Genomic DNA, 7,806 nt, shown 5'->3' with positions numbered 1-7,806 from the left:
GAAGCCACTTTGGAGGACTCTTGTGGCTGTTCGTTCACTTCCAAAATGTCCTCCATACTGTGATCCATGGCAATGCCAAAGGATCTTCTGTGCTTCTTCTTTAGGCACACATCTACGGATTACTCCGTCTGCACATCTCTTAAAGAGATATGGTTCATCCCAAAGATAGTACTTTGCATCTGTGATTAATTTCTTTGATTGCACCTTACTGTACTCTTTGGGTATGAATCTTACTGCCTTGTAGTTTGCAATGTCTGCAAACCATGGCACTTCCTGGACGGCTAGTAGTTGCTCATCCGGAAAGGTTTCAGAAATTTCAGTGAGAGGGGGGGACGCCCCTTCCACTGGTTCTATTCGGGACAGGTGATCTGCTACTTGATTTTCTGTCCCTTTTTTGTCTCTTATTTCTATATCAAACTCTTGCAGAAGCAACACCCATCTAATGAGTCTGGGTTTTGAATCCTGCTTTGTGAGTAGATATTTAAGAGCAGCATGATCAGTGTACACAATCACTTTTGATCCTACTAAGTAGGATCTGAATTTGTCAATGGCGTAAACCACTGCAAGTAGCTCTTTTTCTGTGGTTGTGTAATTCTTCTGTGCATCATTTAGCACACGGCTGGCATAGTAAATGACATGCAGAAGCTTGTCATGCCTTTGTCCCAACACTGCACCAATGGCATGGTCACTGGCATCACACATCAGTTCAAATGGTAATGTCCAGTCTGGTGCAGAGATGATTGGTGCTGTAACCAATTTAGCCTTTAGAGTCTCAAATGCCTGCAGACACTCTTCATCAAAGATGAATGGCGTGTCTGCAGCTAGCAGGTTGCTCAGAGGTTTGGCGATTTTTGAGAAATCCTTTATAAACCTCCTATAGAACCCTGCATGTCCCAGAAAGCTTCTGATTGCCTTAACATTAGCAGGTGGTGGTAATTTTTCAATTACTTCTACCTTAGCTTGGTCCACCTCTATCCCCTTGTTCGAAATTTTGTGCCCAAGGACAATTCCTTCAGTCACCATAAAGTGACATTTTTCCCAGTTTAAAACCAGGTTAGTCTCTTGGCATCTTTTCAGAACAAGTGCTAAATGGTTAAGGCAGGAGCTGAATGAGTCTCCAAATACTGAAAAGTCATCCATGAAGACTTCCAGAAATTTTTCCACCATATCAGAGAAAATTGAGAGCATGCACCTCTGAAAGGTTGCAGGTGCATTGCACAGGCCAAATGGCATCCTTCTGTATGCAAATACTCCAGATGGACATGTGAAGGCCGTTTTCTCCTGATCCTGGGGATCTACTGCAATTTGATTGTAACCTGAATATCCATCCAGGAAGCAGTAGTATTCATGACCTGCTAGTCTTTCTAGCATCTGGTCTATGAATGGTAAAGGAAAATGATCCTTTCTGGTGGCTGTGTTGAGTCTTCTGTAATCAATGCACATACGCCACCCTGTAACTGTCCTTGTAGGAACCAGTTCATTTTTTTCATTATGAACCACTGTCATGCCACCCTTCTTAGGGACAACTTGAACAGGGCTCACCCAGGGGCTGTCAGAAATAGGATAAATAATCCCAGCCTCTAGTAATTTAGTGACCTCTTTTTGCACCACTTCTTTCATAGCTGGGTTCAGCCGCCTTTGTGGTTGAACCACTGGCTTGGCGTCATCCTCCAACAAGATTTTGTGCATGCATCTGGCTGGGCTAATGCCCTTGAGATCACTAATGGACCACCCAAGAGCTGTCTTGTGCGTCCTTAGCATTTGAATTAGTGCTTCCTCTTCCTGTGGCTCTAAGGTAGAGCTTATAATTACAGGAAAGGTCTCACCTTCTCCCAGAAATGCATATTTCAGGGATGGTGGTAATGGTTTGAGCTCGGGTTTTGGAGGTTTCTCCTCTTCTTGAGGGATTTTCAGAGGTTCTATTATCTTCTCTGATTCCTCCAAATCAGGCTGAACATCTTTAAAGATGTCCTCTAGCTCTGCTTCGAGACTCTCAGCCATATTGACCTCTCTTACCAGAGAATCAATAAGATCAACACTCATGCAGTCATTTGGGGTGTCTGGATGTTGCATGGCTTTAACAACATTTAACTTGAACTCCTCCTCATTGACTCTCAAGGTTACTTCCCCTTTTTGGACATCAATGAGGGTTCGGCCAGTTGCTAGGAAAGGTCTTCCTAGAATGAGAGTTGCACTCTTGTGCTCCTCCATTTCCAGCACCACAAAGTCAGTAGGAAAGGCAAATGGCCCAACCTTGACAATCATGTCTTCAATCACGCCTGATGGGTATTTAATGGAGCCATCAGCAAGTTGAAGACATATCTTGGTTGGTTTAATTTCTTCAGCTAAACCAAGCTTTCTGATAGTAGATGCAGGTATTAGGTTGATACTTGCCCCAAGATCACATAAAGCTTGCTTGGTACAAACACCTTCTAATGTGCATGGTATCATAAAGCTCCCAGGATCTTTAAGCTTCTCAGGTAAGCTTTTCAGAATGACTGCACTGCATTCTTCAGTGAGGTAAACTTTTTCAGTTTCCCTCCAACCCTTCTTATGACTTAAGATCTCTTTCATGAACTTAGCATAAGAGGGTATTTGCTCAAGTGCTTCTGCAAACGGGATCTTTATTTCAAGAGTCCTGAGATAGTCTGCAAAGTGGGCAAATTGCTTATCCTGTTCCGCTTGGCGGAGTTTTTGAGGATAAGGCATTTTGGTTTTGTATTCCTCAACCTTAGTTGCTGCAGTTTTATTACCTACAGAAGTGGGTTGGGAAGCCTTTTTAGAAAGGTCAGCACTTGTATGTGACTGATTCCCCACTGGCATTTGAATGCTAGTGGTGGGAGCTGGAGTGGCGTCAAACGCCACTTCCTTGTTTGTTACTGGCGTTTGAACGCCAGAACCATGCTCCTTTTGGGCGTTCAACGCCAGATCCATGCTTGTTTCTGGCGTTGAACGCCAGGAATAAGCATGGTTTGGGCGTTCAGCGCCAGCTTTATCCCTTTCTGGGCTCTGCTTATCCTCAGAGGGATTTTTAGTAGCCATTTGTTCATTTCCTGTCTTCTTGCTACTTTGAAGTGAGGTATTTAATGTTTTCCCACTTCTTAATTGAACTGCTTGGCATTCTTCTGTTATTTGCTTTGACAGTTGCTTTTCTGTCTGCTTTAATTGTACTTCCATGTTCCTGTTAGCCATTCTTGTTTCCTGTAATATTTCCTTGAATTCGGCTAGCTGCTGAGTTAGAAAATCTAATTGCTGATTGAATTCATTAGCCTGATCCATCGGATTGAGTTCTGCAGTTACTGTTTTAGCTTCTTCTTTCATGGAAGATTCACTGTTTAGATACAGATGCTGATTTCTGGCAACTGTATCAATAAGCTCTTGAGCTTCTTCAATTGTTTTTCTCATGTGTATAGATCCACCAGCTGAGTGGTCTAGAGAAATCTGAGCTTTTTCTGTAAGCCCATAGTAAAAGATGTCTAATTGCACCCATTCTGAAAACATTTCAGAGGGGCATTTTCTTAGCATCTCTCTGTATCTCTCCCATGCATCATAAAGGGATTCATTATCTCCTTGTTTGAAGCCTTGGATGCTTAGCCTTAGCTGTGTCATCCGTTTGGGAGGGAAATAGTGATTCAGGAATTTTTCTGACAGCTGTTTCCATGTTTTTATGCTGTTCTTAGGCTGGTTATTTAACCACCTCTTAGCTTGATCTTTTACAGCAAATGGAAACAATAATAATCTGTAGACATCCTGATCCACTTCTTTATCATGTACTGTATCAGCAATTTGCAGAAATTGTGCTAGAAATTCTGTAGGTTCTTCATGTGGAAGACCAGAATACTGGCAGTTTTGCTGCACCATGATAATGAGCTGAGGATTCAGCTCAAAACTACTCACTCCAATGGAGGGTATACAGATACTACTCCCATATGAAGCAGTAGTGGGGTTTGCATATGACCCCAGAGTCCTCTTGGACTGTTCACTCATACTTACTTCCACAATGGAATACAAGTTGAGAATTTATAGTTTGGAATGTAGCAATGAAATAAATAAAAATGGAATAAATAAAAAAAGAAGTTAAAAATATTTTTTTTAATAAAATAAAAACGAAATAAATAAAAGAAAGTGAAAATATTTTGAAATTGAAAATTGAATTTTTATAAAAGATTTTCGAAAAAAAATTGTTCAAAATTAGTTAGAAAAATAAAAATTTTTGAATTTTGAATTTTATGATGAAAGAGAAAAACACACAAAAGACACAAGACTTAAAATTTTTAGATCTAATGCTCCTTAATTTTCGAAAATTTTTGGAGGGAAAACACCAAGGAACACCAAACTTAAAAATTTTAAGATCAAGACACAAGAAAAACTCAAGAACACTTTGAAGATTCACAAGAACACCAAGAACACAAGGAAGAACACCAAACTTAAAATTTTTAGAAAACCAAAATAAATTTTCGAAATTTATGAAAAGATTAACAAGAAAACACCAAACTTAAAGTTTGGCACAAGATTAGATCAAGAAAAATTATTTTTGAAAAAGATTTTTAAAAGTACTGGTGCTCCCTTATCAAGAATATAAGCCAATTGGGAATAAATATGATACTTGATGCAGATGTTCTTGAAAAAAATTATCCTATCAAAATTTAATGACTCTATAACAATAAAAATAAAAATAAAAAAATAAAAATAAAAATAAATTATTCCTAATCTAAGAAATAAAATAAACCTTCAATTGTTCAAACTCAATAATCCCCGGCAACGGCGCCAAAAACTTGGTGGACGAAATTGTGATCACATCAATATAGCATCAATATATTTATTGTAGGATTGTGGAACTTAGGATTTTTGGTATGAGTGGGCACAATTCCGTTCAACTGACCAGCAAGTGTACTGGGTCGTCCAAGTAATACCTTACGTGAGTAAGGGTCGAATCCACAGAGATTATTGGTTTGAAGCAATCAATATTTATTTTATTGATCTTAGTCAGGATGTTAATAGGATTATTTGGATTAAAAGTGAAATTACTGGAATTTGATAAAAGAGGGAACAATGTTACTTTGATTTGCAGTAATGGGAAACATGTTGGAGTTTTGGAGATGCTTTGTCCTCTGATTTCAACTCTTCCTTGAGATCTTCTTCTCACACGCAGGTTCCTTCCATGGCAAGCTCTATGTAGGGTGTCACCGTTGTCAATGGCTACTTCCCATCCTCGCAGTGAAAACTATGCACGCACTCTGTCACAGTACGGCTAATCACCGGTTGGTTCCCGCTCCTACTGGAATAGAATCACTCTTTTGCGTCTGTCACTAACGCCCAGCAGGTTAAAGTTTGAAGCACGTCACAATCATTCAATCCCGGAATCCTACTCGGAATACCACAGACAAGGTTTAGACTTTCCGGATTCTCATGAATGCTGCCATCAATCCGGCTTATACCACGAAGATTCTGTTGGGGAATCTAAGAGATATTCATTCAATCTGATGTAGAACGGAGGTGGTTGTCAGGCACACGTTCATGGGTTGAGGAAGGTGATGAGTGTCACGGATCATCACCTTCTCCACAGTTAAGCGCGAATAAACATCTTAGATAAGAACAAGCGTGTTTGAATGGAAAACAAAGGAATTGTATTAAATCATCGAGACGCTGCAGAGCTCCTCACCCCCAACAATGGAGTTTAGAGACTCATGCCGTCACAAAGTATGTAATTTAGATCTGAAAATGTCATGAGGTACAAGATATGTCTGTAAAAGTTGTTTAAATAGTAAACTAATAACCTAGGGTTACAGAAAATGAATAAACTAAGATAATTGGTGCAGAAATCCACTTCTGGGGCCCACTTGGTGTGTGCTGGGGCTGAGACTAAAGCTTTCCACGTGCAAAGGCCTTTCTTGGCGTCAAACTTCAGGTTATGACGTGTTTTGGGCGTTCAACTCCGGATCATGACGTTTTTCTGGCGTTTAACTCCAGACAGCAGCATGAACTTGGCGTTTAACGCCAAGTTACGTCGTCTATCCTCGCTCAAAGTATGGACTATTATATATTGCTGGAAAGCCCTGGATGTCTACTTTCCAACACCGTTGAGAGCGCGCCAATTGGACTCCTGTAGCTCCAGAAAATCCATTTCGAGTGCAGGGAGGTCAGGATCCAACAGCATCAGCAGTCCTTTTTCAGCCTAAGTCAGATTTTTGCTCAGCTCCCTCAATTTCAGCCAGAAAATACCTGAAATCACAGAAAAACACAAAAACTCATAGTAAAGTCCAGAAATATGATTTTTGCATAAAAACTAATATTATTTTACTAAAAACTAACTGAAACATACTAAAATCTACATGAAATTACCCCCAAAAAGCGTATAAAATATCCGCTCATCATCCACCAACCTTAGCCCCAAGCCTCACCAAAGCTCCTCAAGCAACACCAATCTCCCAATTGTGCACCAAAACCATCAAATGCACTAACATACCCAATATCACATTCATACATCAACCTAGGGCTCATAAAGATGATAAATCACAAGGGTTTGAGCACTTCTTACCTCAGCCCATATGAAGTAGGGATAGAACCCACTTAGAATCCATGTTGGAGTATCCCTAAACACCCAAAATCACAAGATTTCAACACTAACTTCCCAAAAACGTGTAACAGTGGGGAATTTCGAAAACTGGGCAGAGATGAATAGAATACTCACCACAAAACTTAGATAGAATTGTAGAGGATGAGAAGAGCGACGCGTGGCCGCAAACGACTCGTCAATCGGAGCTCCGTAGCTCAAGTTATGGTGGTTTGAAGATCAAAGAGAGTTAGGTTTTCTCTCTTCTCTTCTCTCTTCTCAATTCAGCGCCCAACACTCATTCTTTAGGGCAAAATGAGCTGAAATGCTCATAACTAATGTTTATATATGTTGGGTCTTGTGCCCACTTAGGCCCAGTTCACTTATTTTTGTCCGTTGGCCCAATTTTGGACCAAAACCTTTAAGATTAGCGCTCTAAATCGCACTTCAAATATTTCTACCTCCACTAATTATAATTCCTCATTTCTTAATCTTATTTACTCATAATCAATTTTCTCAGTTGCAGTACCAGACAGTCTCAGCCGGTACTGCCGATCGAAATTCCACGGCGCGCTTTACGCAGAAAACTATGTTTTCCGACTCGGAAAATTCAATGAATCCAAATATCATATTTAAATCATCAAATTCAATTGCCAATCTTCCAACCACATTCGCTCCTACTTAACTCATTATTTAATTAATTTCGGTTAGACCGGTATTACATTCTACCCCCCTAATAGAAATTTTTGCCCTCGAAAATTCCATCCATCTCTACGAGTACGCGAGCATAGTATGCCTTTATATCAAATGGATAACAGTTCCAAGGCCCTTTTACTCTGCGCGCTTCCGTTGCCGTGCTCTGATTTCTCTATTCCTGAAGGTCTCAGTCGTTCGTTCAACCTGACCAACAGCCTCGTTCCTTACTTTTACCGTCTCATCAACCCACACCCTATTAAATCTCAAATCATCTCATCAATAATATTGCCATCATCGTTAATCATAGCCATCATCCCACATCACTATAATCAATCCAAGCTTCTTTGTTTTAGAATTCAATGAGTTTGGACTAACAAGCTGACAAACTCTTAAGAATCCGCTTCTTTACTAATCTATAAAAGCTTTCGAGACACATCTCTTTTGTTGAAGTTACTCAGATCAAAAATCATTTCAAAAATATAACCAACACTCCTTCAAATTCTTGGGAAAAAAAATTCAACAGCACCTCCCCAAAGATTGGAGTTTACCACCCGGTC

Source organism: Arachis hypogaea, chromosome 10 (assembly GCF_003086295.3).
Source record: "Arachis hypogaea cultivar Tifrunner chromosome 10, arahy.Tifrunner.gnm2.J5K5, whole genome shotgun sequence".
NCBI classification, from domain to species: domain Eukaryota; kingdom Viridiplantae; phylum Streptophyta; class Magnoliopsida; order Fabales; family Fabaceae; genus Arachis; species Arachis hypogaea.
The sequence above is the reverse complement of the archived record's forward strand: the minus strand, read 5'-3'. Positions refer to the sequence as shown.